The sequence below is a fragment of the Eptesicus fuscus genome, chromosome 2 (genome assembly GCF_027574615.1).
Source record: "Eptesicus fuscus isolate TK198812 chromosome 2, DD_ASM_mEF_20220401, whole genome shotgun sequence".
Taxonomy (NCBI): domain Eukaryota; kingdom Metazoa; phylum Chordata; class Mammalia; order Chiroptera; family Vespertilionidae; genus Eptesicus; species Eptesicus fuscus.
In genome coordinates this window covers 29,126,633-29,147,899 of record NC_072474.1, presented here as the reverse complement: position 1 = coordinate 29,147,899, position 21,267 = coordinate 29,126,633, and the positions used below count along the sequence as shown (strand labels likewise).

General features: G+C 44.0%; 1 pseudogene; it reads left to right on the top strand.

Moving 5' to 3' along the window:
• Window positions 1–18,807: 18,807 nt before the first annotated feature.
• LOC129151099 (probable peptidyl-tRNA hydrolase) lies at window positions 18,808–19,369 on the top strand (annotated as a pseudogene).
• The last annotated feature ends 1,898 nt before the right edge of the window (window positions 19,370–21,267 follow it).

Here is a 21,267-nt window from a genome sequence, read left to right as displayed (position 1 = left end):
CAAACCTTCACAAAAACAATTTCAAATTAGCCTTCAAACCTTCCTTCTATGTCCTTCAAAAATGCATAACTATACCTCAGACCTTCCATTAAGTATTTCTAAAAGGCAGGGGGGGGGGGGGAGTAGGGAGGGAGCAGGCTCCTCAGCCCGTTCCCAGGCTAGCCAGGCCTCTAGCCACTTGAGTCCCAAACCACCACATTCTTCCTACAGATAATGATCATAGAGGAGATAAGGAGATAAGGCGTTTGCAGTCCAAGGAATGGCTTGGCCTTTTGGGGTAAGAGAGTGAAACTGAGGTAGGTGACTGTGTTTTGGGACAACTGGGTTTTATGAGGGGATGCATGGTAGCCTTGGCCGAGCACTGAGGTAGAATGAGAAAAGAGTGAATGGGGGAATTTAGTAAGATGCAGTGTAGACATGAGGTGGCTAATGGTTGTGAGACTGATCCGTCAACCCCCATAATAGAGACTGAGGAGGGGACAAAGGTCCCAGCAAACTCGGGGAGCAGAATAAGTGGCCCTAGTGTCAATTAAAAAGGAGATCGGCTTACCTGCCACCACAGTCGTTACCCAAGGCTCTGTCCTGGTGATGTAAGTCTGTGGGGCCCGGTCAGGGCCTGGGCAGCTTCTTCGGTGGCCAGTCCCAGGAGGTCTGGGAGCTTCAAACCGGATCCAGAGGGCGGCCATGCTGGACTGGCTGAGGCCAGACCCGGAGGAGCCAGACTACAGTCTGAGTTCCAGTGGCCTTCCTTCTTCACCTTGGGCAGGGCCCAGGTGGGGGTCTCGAGTTTAAGCAGGACTTGGCTCAGTGTCCTTCCTTGCTGCATTTGAAGCATGGGCCTGGAGGAGGCTTAGCCCCTGACTTACCCGCGGTTGGAGGATTGGCACTCCGTTGGGGATTTGTAAGCGGTGGCTCGGAGCTGGAAGGCTCCCCACTGGGCCTCCGCCTTGGCTGATCTCGCCTGATTTTGGATTTGAGTCTCCTTGTCTCTATTATTAAAGACCTTAAAGGTCAGGTTAACGAGGTCTTTTGAGGGATTTGTGGAAATGCAGTTGCGGTGCATGTCGGGGAGTAAAGGTGGTCAGGTCAGTGGAAAAAGAAACCTGAGATGTCTCTCAATCTGTGAGGCTGGACATAGAGAATGAGACGTGGACTCAATGAGTGTGCCCTCAGTTCCTGCTGCCTCCCTCAGGGGTAGAGTGGACCCAGGAATAGAAGAGGCTGTTGAGGAAGGCAGTCTTTGGGTCTGAGAATGAGTGTTAGATGGGAAAGTCTGTTTTGGAGCTCAGGTTCTCAGGATTTGGGCTCAGGGACTGGGGAGAAGGCGGCTGCTGGTTAAGAGGGTCTGAAGAGAAAGAGCCTAGGCGTTTTTCAATTTGAGAAAGATCAGAGAGTGAGAAGGGAAATGGCCAGCCACTTGTGAATTTGTTTGCTGGAGGCCACAGGAGCGGAGATTGGCAGAGAGCACAGGGAAAGGAGGGTGATTAGAATTCTCAGAGGTAGAAATGCCTCATCCTGCCTCCCATAATGATGGGGGGCCAGGAGGGGTGTTTCAGGGAGACTGAGGCTCAGGAGCGAACACCCTGAGGGAGAGGAGGGGCATGTAAATGCTGCCGCCACCGCAGCAGCAGCCGCCACCACTGCCACCCTTGCTGGTCAGTGGGCGGGACCAGTGTGTGTTAAGGGGAAAAAAAATGGCTAAATGTACTCCCGGAGTCCGCCAAGGACTCCTGCACTCCAGCATTGACCTGGGAAAAAGAGTGCTTAGTCAGAGAGGGACAGGTTTAGGGTTATAAGGAGGTGGCGGGATGAGACATGTGGAGAGGAATGATCGGCTGAGCTGGGTAGAAAGAGTCAGAAGAAAGAGAAAGGGGTTTGAGAGGGCAAAGAGGACTTCCAGAGGAGTAAAGCAAGGTGGGGAGAGCGAGGGTGGATGGGGAGGGGAAGCCTGTTCATAGAAATCTCGAATGCTTTCCAATCTGGTGGCAAAAATTATATTGGAATGTTACGAGGGAGGGTTGGATTGAGAGGTTCCCAGGACCGAAGGAAGGGCCACAAGAAGTTGGGAAGGAAAAAAGAAGTGTCCTTCTTCTCCCTCAACCAATGAGAGAGAGAGAGAGAGAGAGAGAGAGAGAGAGAGAGAGAGAGAGAGGAGAAGGTTCCAAGGTCATCACTCCGAGACCTTTCCCGTAGAGATGAGCAGAGTTTTCCCGGCCAGGTGCCTGGGCTTTCGAGAAGATGTGAAGCCGAGGATACAGGAAAACTCCGAGGCCCTTCCAGGTCAAGGGAACAAGAAGGGCGGGGGGCGGAGGGGGGGGGGGCGGGGTCCCTGAAGCCTACCGGTTAGAAGGAAGCAACGGTTAGAAGGAAGCGACGAGATTCCCACATGTCCTGGCACAGCAGGGTTTGAGAAGTGTTCTGAACGGGCCAATCAACCCAAAACCATGCCTCTGAGCAGAGCCAGAGCAGGAGTGAGAAGCTCTGGGGGCTAGGTGTGGGGATCGTCCACGTTCACCCAGGTTCTTCGTCCCGGGTTTCGGCACCATTATGAAAGATGAAACAGAGGGCCAGAGACCATGGGATACCAGGACACAGGCTTTATTGGAGAGAACACCCCTACTGGCTCCCTTCCAGAGGGAAAAAGAGAGCATGCCAGGGGTGAAAGCGCCTTTTGAGGGGAGGAAAGGAGGGGACGGGGCTTAGGGTACTCAGCACATGCTGCTTGGTGGTTTCATGTAAGGTACATGATTAGGGACCTAGGGACTTAAGAATCAGGGGCTTAGGGTATTTGGCAGGTGCTGATTAGTGGTTCAACATACAATCCATATAAGGTGTTCAGGAATGTCCGGCTGCAGGTGGAGTTTACGTCATACTCCGTCCATCAGTTGGGGGAAGGGAGGATCTATCAAAACTCATAAAAATTCTTGGATGTTTCTTACATGGACAATGCTTATCTCTCACAATAAAGATTACAAAACCAGGAAGACCTTTCTCAAATTCCTTCACATCACACATACCTGTTAGCCTAGAAACTGTAATTAGGAATATATTTGTGTGTTTGATTTGAAGGACAAAGTATTACTAAGGTGAATTGTTATTCATTCACTCTTGAAAAAAGCAATTACTGAGCACCAACCATGTCCCAGGCATTAGGGGCACAAAAACAAATTTGCATAATTCAAGCCCTGTAGCTGTTTCCATTCTAGTAAGAGAGATAAACACTGTGTGCTTGGGTATAATAAGAAGTACAGAGCCCAACCGGTGTGGATCAATGGTTGAGCATGGACCTATGAATCAGGAAGTCACAGTTTGATTCCCAGTCAGGACACATTTCCAGGTTGCAGGCTCTATCCCCAGTGAGGGGCGTGCAGGAGGCAGCCAATCAATGATTCTCTCTCATCATTGATGTTTCTATCTCTGTCTCCCTCTCCCTTCTTCTTTAAAATCAATAAAAATATTTTTTTAAAAAGAGGTATATTTTTTTAAATGCCCAGTATTCTATTTGAAACATCCACATAATACTTTTCCCAAGTTCTCTCAAGCCACTAGCATGGTGAGAAGCATTGTTTCTGTGGCTGTCAAAAGACTCATCTGAGACCCCCCAAGGTCAGCAGTAAACTAGTGACATTGGCAGCTCTGGGAAGCAGAAGAGCAGAATGGAGAGTGGGTGCTAAGCAAGACTCCTGGTATTGATATGGGATGAAGCAGAGGCTCCTCTTCCCACTGGGTGTTGCAGGGGTAGAGTTCTTGCGATATCCTGAGAAAAAGAATTCTCTGCAACTTGTGATGACCGGAACAGTGAGCCAAGGTGTTTTCCCAGGGTCGTGTCTCATGATACTGAAGAATGAGCTGCCAGGAACAAATTCCAGCATGTAATAATTACAAGAGTTCCGTCAAAAGGTTGATGGGACTTGAGTGGACTCAACAATGACTGAGCCACATATGTAGTTTACCTGTTGGAATGGCTAAATGGCACTTCCCCCAAACCTGAATAGGATTGTTAACTGCCAGACAGCTCAGGGCATCTTATTGCCTCCTGTTGGCCAAACACCTGAACAGCTGTAGGCTATTCCACAAATTGACAATGCTTCTGTATTCTACCCTTTGAAGTCCTACCCTTTGAAGTGTATATCTCCACCTTGCCTTAGGACAAATTGTGTTAAATAAATAGCACAGGGTCCTAGACAAGTAGTAGTATTCAGTTCCTTTAGCTGAAGATCCTCTGACCCCCAATGCCTTTCAAAATTATCTTTCGTCTCTGGACTCTTTAATCATCTATGCATAGCCCCTTTCTCCAGAATGCTGAACCCTTTGTAACGCTGGGACAAGAACCCCGACAATGAGCTCCTCAGACCAGAAGATTTAAGCAAAAGTGTGGAAAATTTATTACAAGCAGATTCAGACTCCTGCAAGGGGAGGGGACCCAATAATGGGCTGACTGTTAAAGCCTTGTTATCCTGGGGTATATATTTGCTACGAGCCTGCTTCTATATCTATCCATGTTGTCACCTGGTTGATTCCCTCAATTGTTTTTGCCCAGCAACGGACCTAAACTTTCCCTGTTTCTATGTGTTCTTTCTCTGTTTCTATGCTGAACTTTTTCTGTTTCTATGCATTCATACACCTTGTGACTGCAGGCCATCCCTTGTTTACTCATGCCTCTTGCTATGAGTCCAGAAATATTTTCTTATTTCAAGTTGGTTGGTTTCTGTGAGTAGGCTTGTTTAATCTGCCATGTCTGCCCCTGCCTATGTTCCACCTGTCTTTGTTTCCACTGGACCCCTGCCCTATCTGCCTGCATTTCAAGTTAACCCTCTTACTTGCACAGGAGAATGAGTGATTTTTATTTGCGTGGCATTACATCCCTGTACTTCCCAAGTTCCAATTCCCTTTATCTAGTCATAGAAGAAGTATAGCTGGGGTTTCAGTGGAGCTAAAAGCAAAGCCAGTGTCCAGAGTTTCCTTCCCATGTTGGAGCTGGGTCTTGTTCAGCCTCTGTCCATTAGTGCATTGTGTGTGTGGCCCACATGACCACTGGATGCCATGGAAAGCCAGGAAGCCAAGCATGAGACATGAACCAAGCATGCCAAGAGGAGCCAAGAGCCAACAGAGCATAAGAGCACAAGAGAGCATAAGAGTGAGCTTTTTCATTCAGGGAATTAATTATCCCAAATTTCCATGCGCTTGCAGTGGCCAAGGCCATTCTAGCCAATGACCTTTGTTCCCAGGTATGATTGACAGTAAGCACCTTCGCTAGTCCCCCCAACTTTGGGCATGCATCTATCTTTCCTTTGTTGGACCCCTGGGTAGTGTAAAGTTGTAGCTTCCTGGTAAAGCTGTCTAAATGACATGCCTATAATATCTGGCCTTCCCTTTACTCCTTTCCTATTATTAAGAGCTAGTTAATTACAACGGTATTGGTATTAGAATGGCAGAATCAAGCCACTGGATCCATTTGTAAAGAGAACATGCCAGAACTCCTCCCTCCTTTGCTGGTTTCCAAGTAGAAGGCAGCACCTAGAATGCAGCTTTCCTTGTTTTGACTAAGTGCCTGATAGCAAATTCCTTAGTGTTTGTCTGATTGCAGTGTCATAGAGAAGTATGCTACAGCCGCCTCCAAGTGTTTACCATCTGCAAATTGCTGGAAGCTGTGTTCCAGCAGAGGTGAGTGATCTCTTTAGGCATGACTGCAACCTTCAGGTTGAGGTCCCTGCTTCCTTGCCTAGAAACTTGATCCTGGGAGGAGATAACATACAAAGGAATAGAAGAGTAGGGGGAGGGGAGGGAAAGAAGGACAAAAGTGGTCAGGATATGTGCAGATACAGAATAAAAAAAAAAAGCAGTTTTGTTCTCTTTTTTAAATATATTTTTATTGATTTCAGAGAGGAAAGGAGAGGGAGAGAAAGATAGAAATATCAATGATGAGAGAGAATCATTGATTGGCTGCCTCCTGCACACCCCCCACTGGGGATTGAGCCCACAAGCGGGCATGTGCCCTTGACTGGAGTCGAACCTCGGACCCTTCAGTCTGCAGGTCGATGCTCTATTCCCTGAGCCAAACCAGCTAGGGCCAGTTCTATTCTCTTATTCCCTGACAGGCTCAGGGAAGGCCTGTGTGGCAGCCTTGAAAACTCAGAGACCTAAAGTAACCACAAAGGATGGGCTGAAATTAAAATTTTTTTAACTAAAAGGCAGTTTATGGTGGGTAGTCATGATCTAGGCTAGAATTTTCCTTGATAAAAGTCAATCTTTATCTTTTTTTTTTAATATATTTTATTGATTTTTTACAGAGAGGAAGAGAGAGGGATAGAGAGTTAGAAACATCGATGAGAGAGAAACATCGATCGGCTGCCTCCTGCACACCCCCTACTGGGGATGTGCCTGCAACCAAGGTACATGCCCTTGACCGGAATCGAACCTGGGACCCTTCAGTCGGCAGGCCGACGCTCTATCCACTGAGCCACACCGGTTTCGGCCAATCTTTATCTTAATTGAGCCTACGTATTATCTTTTTGCATCTAGGATAAGGTGACCAGATTTTAACATTGGTAAAGCAGGACACCATTTACCGGGGTGGGCGGGGGGCGGGGGGGTGTTCCTTTTTTAAAAAATATATATTTTATTGATTTTTTACAGAGAGGAAGAGAGAGGGATAGAGAGTTAGAAACATCGATGAGAAAGAAACATCGATCAGCTGCCTCTTGCACACCCGCTACTGGGGATGTGCCCGCAACCAAGGTACATGCCCTTGACCAGAATCGAACCTGGGACCCTTGAGTCCGAAGGCCGACGCTCTATCCACTGAGCCAAACCAGTTTCGGGGGGGGAGGGGGGGGGAGGGGAGGGTTCTTGATTAAAAATTTGGTCTATATTGTAATCGCTTTTGGTTTTTTTAATAAAAGGAAATTCACTTCGTAAGATCATCGTTGAATTTGCATCCTCTTTTCTTACTCATTATGTTAAAAATCTAAAAAAATAATTTAAAATTATATTATAAATTATTATATACATATTGCTTAAAAACACAGTAAGTAGGTACATAATTACATGAACATATTTTATTGTTAGTTTATAAATTAAATTAATTTGATTATTATAAAGTAACTATATTTTAAAAATTATTTTAATCCTATATTTCTTTCTAAATAATAACAATACTAACTTGTATTATTTTTCCTCTGATTTGCCATAACCTAAGTCGTAAGTGTCACTTTCAAGGCTGGTGCTAGACTTTTTGCCGCCACTATAAAATATAAATAATACGAGTACTGTCTGCTAAATTCAAGAAAATTTATGTATTTATGAAATAAATAAATAAATTGCTTACCTAAATTATCTGAATAGCTGATTTGTAATGACATCACTTGTTTAACTAGCTTACTAGCACGCAGTGCGATGTGTATCGTCTGAGAGACAGTTACAAAATGTTTTCGTCGTTGCCAATCCCAAAAAATGCCATTGTTCATTAAGTCCAAACAATGGTGGTCGAATTCTAACAACTGATCAACAGTGCGAACTTTGATAAGCAGTTCTCAATAATCAGTTCTCAACAATTATTTGTTATTATTAAAGTTTAACATTATAAAATTAACAAAAATAATATAAAACTCATATCCTGGCTAAATAGCCACATGGCCGCCGAAAACCGTATATTCCCTTCCCGTTCTCCCGCCGTTCCCTAGCTTGTCATGCATTCTTTCCAAAAATCAGGACTTTTTTAAAACGCCGCGGGACGCTGGACAAATTGTTAAAAATCAGGACTGTCCCACCAAAAGCGGGACGTCTGCTCACCTTAATCTAGGATAACATACCTGATAAACATGCCTTTGCAATAACAAAGCCATTTCCCTTTTTCCAGACCCCTCTAAGCATAGGCTCTGTGGAGACCACAAATCAACTCATTGTTATTGAGTTAATTGTTGACTGTTAACTATCCTGCACCCACCTAACTAAAAGAAGTATGTGTCTATAATTTTGCTTTTTATCCAATCCCAGAGGTCTCCCCCCACCCCTTTGCTTTATCCTGCCTCCCTAATCTACCACCAATGGATTTCATATAACCCACTTAGGACTCCTGTTTTGATTGTAATATATAAAGCAAGGTGCAAAACTGCCATTCTCAGGAGCATTATCTCAATCCCTTGAGATTCTGCTTCTCAGCATTTGTGGACAGTTTAGCTCAAATAGACTCCAAAAAATTCTTCACAGATCTGAATATTTCTTACCTTGACAACCTTAATGCAAGTCTCCAGTGCAACATGGTGTTTAACTTTACATAAGAAATGGAAAGAATAGTTACTTCCACTCTTCTTAGAAATTTTAAATCCTCTTTGTTTCTTTTGGTACAAAGAGGATTTGGCCAAAGTGGGCAAATACTGGGTCAGTCTTTTATCTTTGTGTCCTTGATATGTAGTACAGTGTTTCACACGTACGAGGCAAGAGGGAGGAAGGACAGAAGGAGTAGATAAGGCTTGGCTTTTATATAATAGTAACATATATTTGTATAAATTATAAATATAATATAGATTATAAGTATATTACTATTATATTACAAATCACTACCTGTATATATACGTGTCTATAAAAATAGTTATTCTTTTTTTAAATATATTTTTATTGATTTCAGAGAGGAAGGGAAAGGGAGAGAGAGATAGAAACATCAATGATGAGAATCATTGATTGGTTGCCTCCTGCACGAGCCCTACTGGAGATCAAGCCCGCAACCCCGGACATGTGCCCTTGACCAGAATCGAACCTGGGATCCTTTGGTCCTTAGGCTAACGCTCTATCCACTGAGCCAGACCAGCTAGGGCAAAAAAAAATATATAGTAATTCTATACTTGAGTCACTAGAGGGAGGCAGAGGAACATGAGAAAAGCTGTAGCTCCTGCCACCACTGGCTTACAAGAGAATGGATATACTTAATTGACCTGGCAAGATTAGAAATCAAAAGAATTAGATACTTCTGCCTTGCCTTTAATTCGAAATGTGTATCCCACCTTTAATCAGTGTAATCTACATATTATTTAAGAATTAATAGGGGGAAAGCTGCTTATCATAAAGCAATGCAGAATTATTGAGTCCAAATCATACCAGGGCTGCCAGGCCATCTGGTCGGAGCTCTCAGCAGACAGTGTTCTCAGCAGGAAAGCATGTAGGAATCAGCGCCTGGATCAGTGCTCTCTAGCTTGCACCACCACCAGGTTGCTTGTCCTCTCAGAACCTGCCCTTCCTCAGTAAAAGAGGGGTAGTAATCTTTTCCACCTTGTTGGGTTGCTGTAAAAACTGATAAAGAACTTTTTCATTAAACAGCAAAGAACAACATGGATGCAAATGCAATTATTCTCTTTAACCATGAGGTTGTCTACTTAATCATATTCTTAAAGTTCTCCAGTGAGGGTGTCCACAGACTGTAAGCTCTGTAAGGGAAAAAACTATGGCCACTGCTCTTAGCATCAAACATGGTAAATGGTAGGAATTGCTTTTATGTTTCTTAAATGAATGAGTAAAAACACTTACATGTAGGAAAACCATATAATTTAACACTTAAAATGAGTATTATTTTTTTCTGAAAGGGAGTACTATTAATAATTACTGCAGGAAATGGGTCTAAAGCAGTATTGTCCCAGGCCAATAGGACATGGGGCATATGGTCACATTACTTATGTAGCACTTACTATGTGGTGGGCACTGCCCCGAACTTATTTCATCTTCATAACAATCCAGTCGAGATTGGTACTATTATTAACCATACTCAACAAATATTTACTGAGCACCTACTATGTGTCCCAAGTCTTCTACATTCTTAGGATAAGTTTTTAAAAAGCAATATCCACAAAGTGAAGATTTCTGTCTTTTAAAGGTGGGCATGGCTCAGTGGTTGAACATCGACCTGTCAACCAGAAGGGCAAGGCTCAATTCCTGGTCAGGGCACCTGCCTGGTTGCAGGCTCTATCTCTAGTGGGGGGCGTGCAAGAGGCAACCAATTACTGATTCTCTTTCATCATTGATGTTTCTATATCTCTCTCTCTTCCTCTCTGAAATCAATAAAATAAATTTAAAAATAAATAAATAAAGATGGGCAATGAGACAATAAACATCATAAATGAATTACATAGCATACTAAAAAGTAATAGTGCTTAGGAATATTGCATGAGAAAATTAGGACACAGAAATAACATGTTAAGTTGTCCAGCATCCATAGCTGGTAGTAACAGAGCCCCAGTTCCAACTGAGGCAATCCGTCTCCAGTTCTTGCTTTTACCCAAGATGCCATTTTCTCCTTCAGTTCAGCTGTGCACCTCACCTAGCTCCATATGCAAATTTGTTTCCTCCATAAGTGGCAGAGAGGTGCCCACAAAATCTGGTAATCCTTCTACTACCAACTCAGTGTCCCCCATATATGCTAAACATCTGCCACAACGGATGACTTGATTTGGGTTATAGCTGACTTCACACTGGACTTTGGGCCTCGGGAATTGCTGGCCTTCCCAGCAGACTGAGGCTCCACCTGAAGCACTGAGTTCCCGAGTTCCCGGAAATGACCAGAGAAGCCCACCAGACAGAAGTAAACAAATGACTCTGAGAGGAAGGGCCTGGTTTTCGGAAAGTCTAAATTGTTTGAACGAATACTGGCAGCTAAGCATATCTGAGCCATTGAAACCACATGATGATTGTTGAACTTCCTCTGCACTGCCCCCGCCCCCACCTCCCCACCCTGCTCTTGGTCTTCTTACCCTTCCTCATCTTGTGACACTGGCAGAACTCCAGGGTGGTTATTCAACCTGTCTCGAGACACCCGGGGCCAAAAAGAAAGAAAGGGCAAGGGCAGGCTCCAGGGCAAAGCTCACTGCCAAAAGCACCTTCAATGGCATAAAGCTGGGCAGTGAGCACAAAGGAATCTTTAACTGTGAAAGTCAGCCTGCAGAGAGATTGAGCATAGTCTCAGCCTTCTGAGTCTGTCCTTCCATGGCTAGGTGTCCCAGCCACAAGTCTTCACACCAATCATGGCAAATGTTTTTTTGTTTTGTTTTGTTTTGTTTTGTTTTACCTGTGAGACATTTATTTTTATTTTATTTTAAATCTTTATTGCTGAAAGTATCACATGTATCTCCTTTTCCCCAGTGACCCATTGTAGCCCACCCCTGCCCCCTTCACCACCCTATTGTCTGTGTCTATGGGTTATGCATATATGCATTCATGCATACAAGTTCAGTGGTTGATCTCTTCCCATCCACCCAGCCTCCCCCGCCTTCCCTCCGAGATTCAACAGCCTGTTCCATGCTTCTATGTCTCTGGATCTATTTTGTTCATCAGTTTATGTTGTTCATTAGATTCCATATATGAGTGAGGTCACGTGATACCTTTCTTTCTCTGACTGGCTTATTTCGCTTAGCATAATACTCTCCAAATCCATCCATGCTGTCTCAAAGGATAAAAGATGCTTTTTTTTTTTTTTTTTTTTTTACTGCTGCATAGTATTTCATGGTGTAAATGTACCACAGTTTTTTTATCCACTCATCTACTGATGGGCATCTGGGCTATTTTCAGATCTTAGCTATTGTAAATTGTGCTGCTGTGAACATAGGGGTGCATATATCCTTTCTGATTGGTGTTTCTTAGGATATATTCCTAGAAGTGGGGTTACTGGGTCAAATGGCAGTTCCATTTTTAATTTTTTGAGGAAACTCCATACTGTTTTCCATAATGGCTGCACCAGTCTGCATTCCCACCAGCAGTGTACTAGGTTTCCCTTTTTTCCACATCCTCGCCAGCACTTGTCATTGGTTGATTTGTTGATAGTAGCCATTCTGACAGGTGTGAGGTGATACCTCATTGTTGTTTTAATTTGCATCTCTCTGATGGTCAGTGACTTTGAGCATGTTTTCATATGTCTCTTGGCCTTCTGTATGTCCACTTTAGAGAAGCGTCTACTTAGGACCTTTGCCCATTTTTTAATTAATTGTTTGTCTTCTTTTTGTTAAGTTGTATGAGTTCCTTATAAATTTTGGATATTAACCCTTTATCAGATGTATCATTGCCAAATATATGCCCCCATACAGAGGCTTCCCTTTTCATTTTGCTGTTGGCTTCTTTTGCTGTGCAAAAGCTTTCTATTTTGATGTAGTCCCATTTGTTTATTTTCTCCTTGTTTCCTTTGCCCTAGATCCATGGTCGGCAAACTGCAGCTCGCGAGCCACATGCGGCTCTTTGGCATCTTGAGTGTGGCTCTTCCACAAAATACCACGGCCTGGGCGAATCTATTTTGAAGAAGTGGCATTAAAAGAAGTTTAAGTTTAAAAAATTTGGCTCTCAAAAGAAATTTCAATCGTTGGACTGTTGATATTTGGCTCTGTTGACTAATGAGTTTGTGGACCACTGCCCTAGATGTATCTGTAAACATATTGCTACAAGAGGTATCTGAGATTTCGCATGGCAAATATTTTCTGATGGCCGGTGATGTGCAAGGCACTGTGCTCACAATTATTTACTTGTGTGGATACTATTGCTTTCACACAAATCTCTCTAGGCTTCCTTTACATATCTATAAAGTGAGGAAGTATAAGTTGACAATCTCCAGAAAGTCAGCAATCATATTCTGACTGGTTCCTTGCTACACCGTGAGCATCCTGAATGCTCACGGTGTAGCAAGGAACTAGGCCCCATTTATCTTTTTTGCCCAGGCTTCTAGCACAGACCATGACATGTAGGAGATGCTAGCTAAATGTTAAACAAATCAAACTTCTGAAATAAGGTTCTTCAAGGTCTCTACAACCTGCCCACGCCCATTAAAAATGTATAAGAAAACATGTTATATGATTTTCTTATTGTTAACAGCTGGGCATATAAAAGCTTTTATCTCCACAGAAGTATATCAACTGATATCTACAAACCTTTCAAAATTTAAAAGTGCCTACAAATATATGGTCAAGCCCAGCCAGCGTGGCTCAGTGGTTGAGCATCAACCTATGAACCAGGAGGTCATGGTTCGATTCCGGGTCAGGGCACATGTCCTGGTTGAAGGCTCAATCTCCAGGGGCATGCAGGAGTCAGCTGATCAATGATTCCCTGTCATCATTGATGTTTCTATCTCTTTCTCCCTCTCCTTTCCTCTCAAAAAAAATAAAATAAACAAAAAATACATGGTCAAACTGTATGACAAATAACCCTTTATTTAAAAATAGCATCATTTTTTAAGAACTATTAAGTTAGAGGACTTACATTCCCTAATTTCAAAACTTACTACAAAACTGCAATATCAAACAGTGTGGTATTAGCATAAGGATAGATATATAAATCAATGGAATAGAGAATTCAGAAATAAGCCCTCACATTAGTCGTCACTGATTTTCAACAAAGTTGTCAAAGTAATTCAATGAAAAAAGAACAATTTTTTTAACAAATGGTGCTGGGAACAATGGATATTCCACATGCAGACGAATGTCTCTGGACCCTTACCTCATACCAAATAAAAAATTAACTCAAAATGGATCACAGATCTAAATGAAAGAAATAAAACTATAAAATTGAGGAAAAAATATGAGAATAAACCTTCATGATCTTGGGTTAGGCAATGATTTTTTAGACCTGACACCAAAAATACAAATGATAAAAGAAAAATATTGATAAATTAGACTTCATCAAAATTAAAAATGTGCTTCAAACAATATCATCAAGAAAGTGAAAGACAACCAACAGACTTGGAAAACATATTTGCAAATCACATGTCCAATAAGAGCTTAGTATCCAAAACACATAAATAACTCTTCTGGGTGCTGAAGGCCTGGGGCAAGAGGGGGGCACTAAAGGAGGTCTATGGGGGGGAAAAGAACTTATGTAATACTTTCAACAATAAAGAATTATTTAAATAAACAAAATAAAATAAAATATGAAAATAAATAACTTATGATTCAACAAGAAAAAGACAAATAACCCAATTTAAAGATGAGTCCGGCTGGTGTGGCTCAGTGGTTGAGTTTCTACCCATGAACCAAGTTCCCAATCAGGGCACATGCACGGGTTGCAGGTTCGATTCCCAGTAGGAGGCAGCTGATCAATGATTCTCACTCATCATTGATGTTTTTGTCTCTCTCTCCCTGTCTCTTTCTCTCTGGAATCAATTAAAATATAAATAAATAAATAAATAAATAAATAAATAAATAAACAAACAAACAAACAAGCAAATAATTTGAATAGACAGTTCTCTAAAGAATATACACAAATACTCAATAAGTACATGAAGAGACACTCAATCATTAGGTTAAGGCAAATAAAACCACAATGAGATGCCACCTCACATGTACTGTATGGTTGAAATTAAAAAGATGAACAATGATAAGTGTTGACAAGGATGTGGAGAAATTAGAACTGCTGATAAGAATTTAAGATGGCACAACTACTTTAGAAAACAGTTTCGCAGTTTAATGTTAAACATATAATTACCATATGACTCAATATCTCTCATAGGTATCTACCTAAGAGAAATGAAAACATGTCCACACGAAGATTTGTACACCAAGCTTTATTGCAGCATTATTCATAATAGCCAAAAGTTGTAAATAACCCAAATGTTCATCAACTGATGAATGGATATACAAATGTGGCATATCCATATATCGGAATACTACTTGGCAATAAAAAGGAAAGAAGAGCTGAAACATGCTACAATGTGGATGAAACTCAAAACACTATGCTTAAGTGGAGAAAGCCAGTCATGAAAGACCACTTATCACATGATTCCATTCTTATGAAAGGTCCAGCCTAAGCAAATCTATAGAGACAGATAGATTAGTGGTTTCTTAGGATTGGGATTAGGGGAATAGGGAGAGATTTCAAATGGACACAGAGCATCTTTTGAGGGTGATAAAAATGTTCTAAAATTAGATTATGGTGTTAGTTGCTAAACTCTATACACAAAAAAATTAAATTGCATTCTTTAAAAGGGTAAATTTGGTGGTACATGAATGATATAGCTCAATAAGGTTGTTTAAAAAATATTAGATTTTGAGGGAAAATAGACTTGATTTAACTAAGGTATTAAAGTCTAGAAAATGATAAAGGGAACTAATTTTGAGGCTGTAGTACTTAGACATAATTTTTTTTAATTTATTACTCAAGTATCATAATATTAGCATTCACATTCCCAGAACAGAAATGATATTACCATCAGTAGCTATTTGATATTAGGCAGTTTTAATATCTATTAATTTGTTTGTCCCTTGAGCTGGAAGGTCTTCTACTTGGGGAATCCATTAAGCTTGCATGTATCTTATTGATAAAGAAAATTTAGAAAACATAGTGGTTTATTCAACCTATCATGATAGCTACAAAAAAAAGTGAGAGTAGGGGAAGCAAAATGACAACTTCTGAAAAATACACACAGCATAGTGCAGACAGACAGGGTCTCAGTGATGTTGATAATAGTGGCAGCAGCACTGTCCTGGCACAGGGAGATCTTCAGGAAATCATCAGGAAGAGAAGGAATGAAAGATGTATTTCTGGAGAAGAAAATTTTCAAGTATTCAACCATTCTTATTCTAGCATACTCATCATTTGTTTTTGAGAAAACAGATCCTAAAATTGCCTGTGTTCTTAAAAGTGAAAGCAGATTACTTGGTAGGTCTCTCCTGCATTTTTTAGATATCCTATACAATAAAAGGCTAATATGCAAATAGACTGAACAGCGGAACAACCTGAACAACCGAACAACTGAACAACCAGTCGCTATGACATGCGCTGACCACCAAGGGGCATGTGCAGAACATGGCAGGTGTCGGGCACAGCAGGATGGTGGAGCAGGTGAGTGAGGGTGCCAGACCAACACGGAGTGCCAGTTGCTGTCATTGGGGCGAGCCTCTGGTGGTTACCAAAAATTCTTTGCTCCAGCGCACTGCGGTCCCACCCGGCATTCGCACCTGCTGCTGGCACTGGCCCTGCTCACACCCGCTGCTGGCGCCAGCCCCAGTTGCTCTGTGCCATCAGCAGGTGCAAGCAGGGCTGGTGCCGTTAGTGTGTAGGAGTGACGGCAGAAGGAGCAGGGCTGCCAGCAGAGAGGGGACTGGGGGCACAGCAGGAGGGGCCAGACAGGGGCACAGAGGATGGGCCGAGACCTATCCCTGTGCCCACTGTAGCCTCGGGGCCCACAGTTCCTTTCAAGGTTCACGAATTCATGCGTGGGGCCCCTAATTTGGGTTATAATTCTTCCCCCCTCTACTCCAGGAGATAAGTGGCAAATCAGATAAATGACTAATCTAGTTCAAGGCCCCAAGCTATCAGTGGTGTGTTGTTTGCCCTATGAATCAGCAAGCAGACTCTGGAGACACAATACATCTTGTCTGGAGACCAGGCCTCTAAACATAAACAATGAGGCAAATTGGGGAAGGCACAGAATGTGCCCAAGATCAAATCATTCATGTCTGTGCTTAAACCCAACTACCACCGAAGATAAGGACAGACTGAAAGGTACCTAATGAGACTTTAATGGTCCTGCATAAACCGTAGAAGCAGCTTCCTTTTCATATGTATTCAAAGAAATCATTTCTCCTTGCTTGTTAGTATCTGGGGAATACTAGAGGCAAAGATGAAAGGGATAGGTGGGTCTATACATATGCTGAAGCCTCGCCCCGCCTTTCCCTATTTAACTCTCAGAACTCAGAATCAGATCTGTACCCCCAGACAATAGAGTTTCCTGTGAGCTCTGCTCCAAGCCAAGAAGACAGGAGAGCAAGACAACTAAGGGAATTCCCAAACTCAAGAGCTCAGCCATCCTGTCCTTTTCTAAGGCTCAGTTAACACACTCCATCCTCATGCACACAATCTCTCTCAACACTCTGGTCTTCCACTCTAAGGCATTAGAAAACAGTAATAGATGACCAGACAACTGAAGAAAATGTCTAATGAGAAAAATAGAAGCCAAATCAAATAAATGGAAAAAGAACAAATGGAAAATAGAGGAGCTATCATTCACAGCTTCAGAGAGCCTAAACAAGAAAATGTCCTATGTCAAAATAACACTCAAAGAAAAGAAAAGAATTCTTTTTTTAAAAAAATATATTTTATTGATTTTCTACAGAGGGGAAGAGAGAGGGATAGAGTTAGAAACATCGATGAGAGAGAAACATCGATCAGCTGCCTCCTGCACACCCCCTACTGGGGATGTGCCCACAACCAAGATACATGCCCTTGACCAGAATCGAACCTGGGACCCTTGAGTCCGCAGGCCGATGCTCTATCCACTGAGCCAAACCGTTTTCGGCAAGAAAAGAATTCTTAAAAATTAAAATAGGATTGCAGAAACATAAAATTGAGGAAATATAAAGTAAATATAATAAAGAGATCAGTAACAGGAAAGAAAAGAATATTAGAGGATCAATCCAGTGGACCCAATCCTATCTAATAAAGAGGTAATATGCTAATTGACCCTCACACCATTGCAAAGATGGCGGTGCCCACAGCCAATAAGGAGGGAATATACTAATTGACTGCCACGCCCTCAAAGATGGCGGTACCCACAGCCACAAGATGGCAGTGCCCAGTCTCCTCAGCCCCGCCAGGGCAGCAAGTGGGCCTGGCCACTCCACGCACCTGCCTCTGCCTCTGGAGTCCCCCAGTTCCCTCAGCCCCCCAACCACCCAGGGCCAGCCTGAGGTGCAGGCGAGCCTCAGATGGCGACTGCCCAGTCGACGCCCAAGGTTCAGGCAAGCCTCAGATGGTGGTTTCCCAGCCGCCCAGGGCCGACCTGAGGCACAGGCAAGCCTTGGATGGTGGCTGCTCAGCTGCCCTGGCCACCCGAGGCTCAGGTAATCAGGGCCGGCCGAGGCTTGTGCTGCCGGCAGTGGCAGCAGCAGAGGTGGGATGGGGGCGTTGCCTTCCCCTGATCGCCAGGTTGCCCCCCACCCCTGAGGGCTCCTCCAAGACTGTGAGAGGGGGCAGGCCGGACTGAGGGACGCCCCCTCCAGTGCATAAATTTTCATGCACCAGGCCTCTAGTCCTATCTAATAATAGACAAATATGCAAATTGACCACACCTTCGCTACGCCCAAGCCACGCCCAGCAGCCAAGCCACGCCCATCAACCAATCAGGATGGATATGCAAATTACCCCAACAAAGATGGTGGCTAATTTGCATATCAAGACAGCATAGAAAGAAGCCAAGAGCTGCAGAAGGGAGCAAAGTTGCAGAGAAGCAAGCAAGCCAGGGGGGAGGAGAAGGGAGGAGCGGAGGCGGGGCCGGGGGAGAAGGAAGTTGAGCAGGCGGGGCCAGGGGAGAAGGGGCGGGGCTGGGGGAGAAGGGAGGAGTGGAGGCGGGGCCGAGGGAGAAGGGAGGAGAGCGGGCTGGTGGAGAAGTTAGAAAAGCAGGGGGGCTGGCGGAGAACGAGGGGCAGGGGACAAGGGAGGAGAGCAGGCAGGGCAGGGTAGAGTGCAGCAGGAAACCCTATTGCAGGATTTTTCCTGCAACGGGAACGCTAGTACCTAAATAACAGGAATAGAGAAAGCAAGGAGAGAAAATGGAGGAGAGGGATTCATCAGTGAAGTAATCCCAGAAAATCACTCAGCCCTCTCTCTGGGTTGATCCTTGTCATGACCACAGCCCCTGCCAGCTGCCTTCGTGGCAGCCTATGAGAAACCCTGAGTCAAGTGTTCCAGCTAAGCTATACTTGAACCTCAGAAACAGTGAGGTAAATCTTATTGTTTTAAGCTGCTGAGTTTGGGGTAATTGGTTGGGGGAAAATGATAACTAATATAGCATATTAGATGACTCAGTATGTACACAGTCCAAGTAAACACTTAAAATTAATCTGGGCCGTGATGGGAACAGCATGCTACCGGCCGCTTGGCCTCTGCCTCACAGGGCTGCTTCCGAGTCAGGCCATTCGTGGTTGCGTTTTGGAACCCCGGATCCCAGGAAGCGGTGGCTGGTGGCCGGCCTGGGGAACCCCAGACTACCCAGTACGTGACATAGCATGGGGATGGCGGTGCTGGGGCAGCTGGCTCAGCAGTTGGGTGTGGCGGAGAGCTGGGCCTGTGACCTCCTTTGTGCCGCCGACCTTGTCCTGGCCGCATTCGGGGATGCCCAGCTGGTCCTGCTTCAGCCATGGTGGCTCAGGAATGCCAATGAGCACAGTTTGGCCCAGGCCATTGGGGCTGACTGCTGAGGAGGTCTACCTGGTGCATGACGACCTGGACAAGCCTCTGGGAAAACTGGCTCTGAAGTTTGTTTCTGCATTAGCTGCCTCAACGCCAATGCAATGCCACGGCTGCGGGTGGGCTTCGGTGAGCATCGGGAGCCCTACACACCCTGGCGCACGTGCTGGGCAGCTTCTCCCATCGGAGCAGGAGCCTGCTGCCTCCAGTGCTGAAGTGTCCATGAGCGAAGCCACAGGGGCCCTTGTCAGGCACCTGACACCAGTAGACACAGCCGCCTGCCCACATGCCCACATGCCCAAATACCCATCCACGTCCACAGAGGTGCCACGCCAACCTTGGTATCCACCTCTCTGGACTGCTCCAGGCTTCCTTGGATTAAAGGGCACTGTGGCCTGATCCGTCCATTTTTGGAATGGGGTTGGTCTTCTCTCTATGTCTTACTTGGAAAGTAGGGAAACTTCAGGAAGACTAAACAATTTTATCATTTTTGGAAAAATAAAAATTAATCTGACCAAAACTTGAGAGGACATGGGATGAGAAACTTGTGGATGCACAGTGGGAAAGTGGTGGGAATGAGAGCTAAAGCCTCCGTTTCCATAGAGGGAAGTCAAAAATGGTGTTGAAATCTGTCTTTCACAAAGTGGAAAGACTTGGAGAGATTTCCTCTAATAAATTTCCCTTAACATTGTGTTTTGACCCTTGGGTCATTCAATCTTTTTTAGATTTTACAATTTCAAGCTTTTTCACTCTGTATCAAAGCTTCTATTTCCCTAAATCCCTAACACTTTCATCCTTTTTTTTTTCTTTCCTTTGGCTGTGTGTGTGTGTGTGTGTGTGTGTGTGCGTGCCCTCCACACTGGGTCCTTTCCACTTCTGCCTTGTTCCTAATGAAATCAGAAGTCCCACAGTTGGATTTGTAGAGTCTCCACATCTAGCCAGTGCCTGGCACATAGAAGGCTCTCAATACCTGTTAAATGAATAAGCCTCCAAATTGAGCTTACAACTCATCAAAGAGGCCTGGAAAGTTCAACAATTGGTGAAGCTAAAAGAGAAGGGGTGGAGGGGGGCAATGGGGACTAAGGACACATATGTACTACCTTAATCAATAAAGAAAAAAACATAAATTAAAAAAATAAAAGAGAAGGAGTGAGGAAAGGCCCTTGTCTAAGAAACCCATTTAAGTGGCTGTAACTGCCTGTGGCTGTTTAGCTTAGTGGCAAGTCCCATGAGGCACCAGTTTGCAACAGGCTGATGGCCAAAAAGAGCAGAGAAGAAGCCAGGATTGCAGCCAAAGAGATGTCATATTCATGACAGGCCTCATCCTCAGCTCTGCAGTGTCATGGAGGAAGAAGTACTCATCACTAAAGATGGAATCCACTCCCCCAAAACAAACAAACAACAAACCAGGGCAAGGCAGGGAGGCCAGTGAGGTTGGAGGGAGGAGCCTCCAGAATGACGGTTCTTGACTTCTGCTTAGGGGGGTACTGTTGACCAAAGGAAACTGTCCAGCAAGAATACTCTCCCCAGCGAGGCAGACAAATTCCTGTAAATGTGGGCCCTTGGACTGCCAGGAATTGGTGACTCTCCTCTTCATGAGTTAGGAGGTTCAAAGACTGAAGAGAGCTATTTAATTTTAGAGAGCTGCAGGGACCTTAGAAATCATGTATCTAGTCTGGAGCCTCTCAGATTATTTGATTAGTGTCTGTTTCCCTCTAAACCACCAGCTTCAGGGGTATAGAGGCCTTATCTGATTTTGTTCCTCATTGATTCTCCAGAATCACACTCACTACCTGAAATATCCTAGGTGCCCTATAAATATGGGATGAATGAATGAATGAATGAATGAATGAATGAATGATGAGAGCTTGTGATGGTTAATTTTCTGTATCAATTTGACTGGCCACAGATGCCCAGGTTAAACATTATTTCTGGGTAACTCTTTGAGGATGTTTCAGGACAGAATTAGCCTTTGAATCAGTGGACTCAATAAAGTAAATGGCCCTCCTTCCCCAGCGTGGGTGGGCCTCATCCAATCAGTTGAGGGTCTGAATAGAAAAAAAGGTGAGGAAGGAGGAATTTACCCTTTTTTTCCTGCCTCATTGTTTGAGCTGGGACATCTCA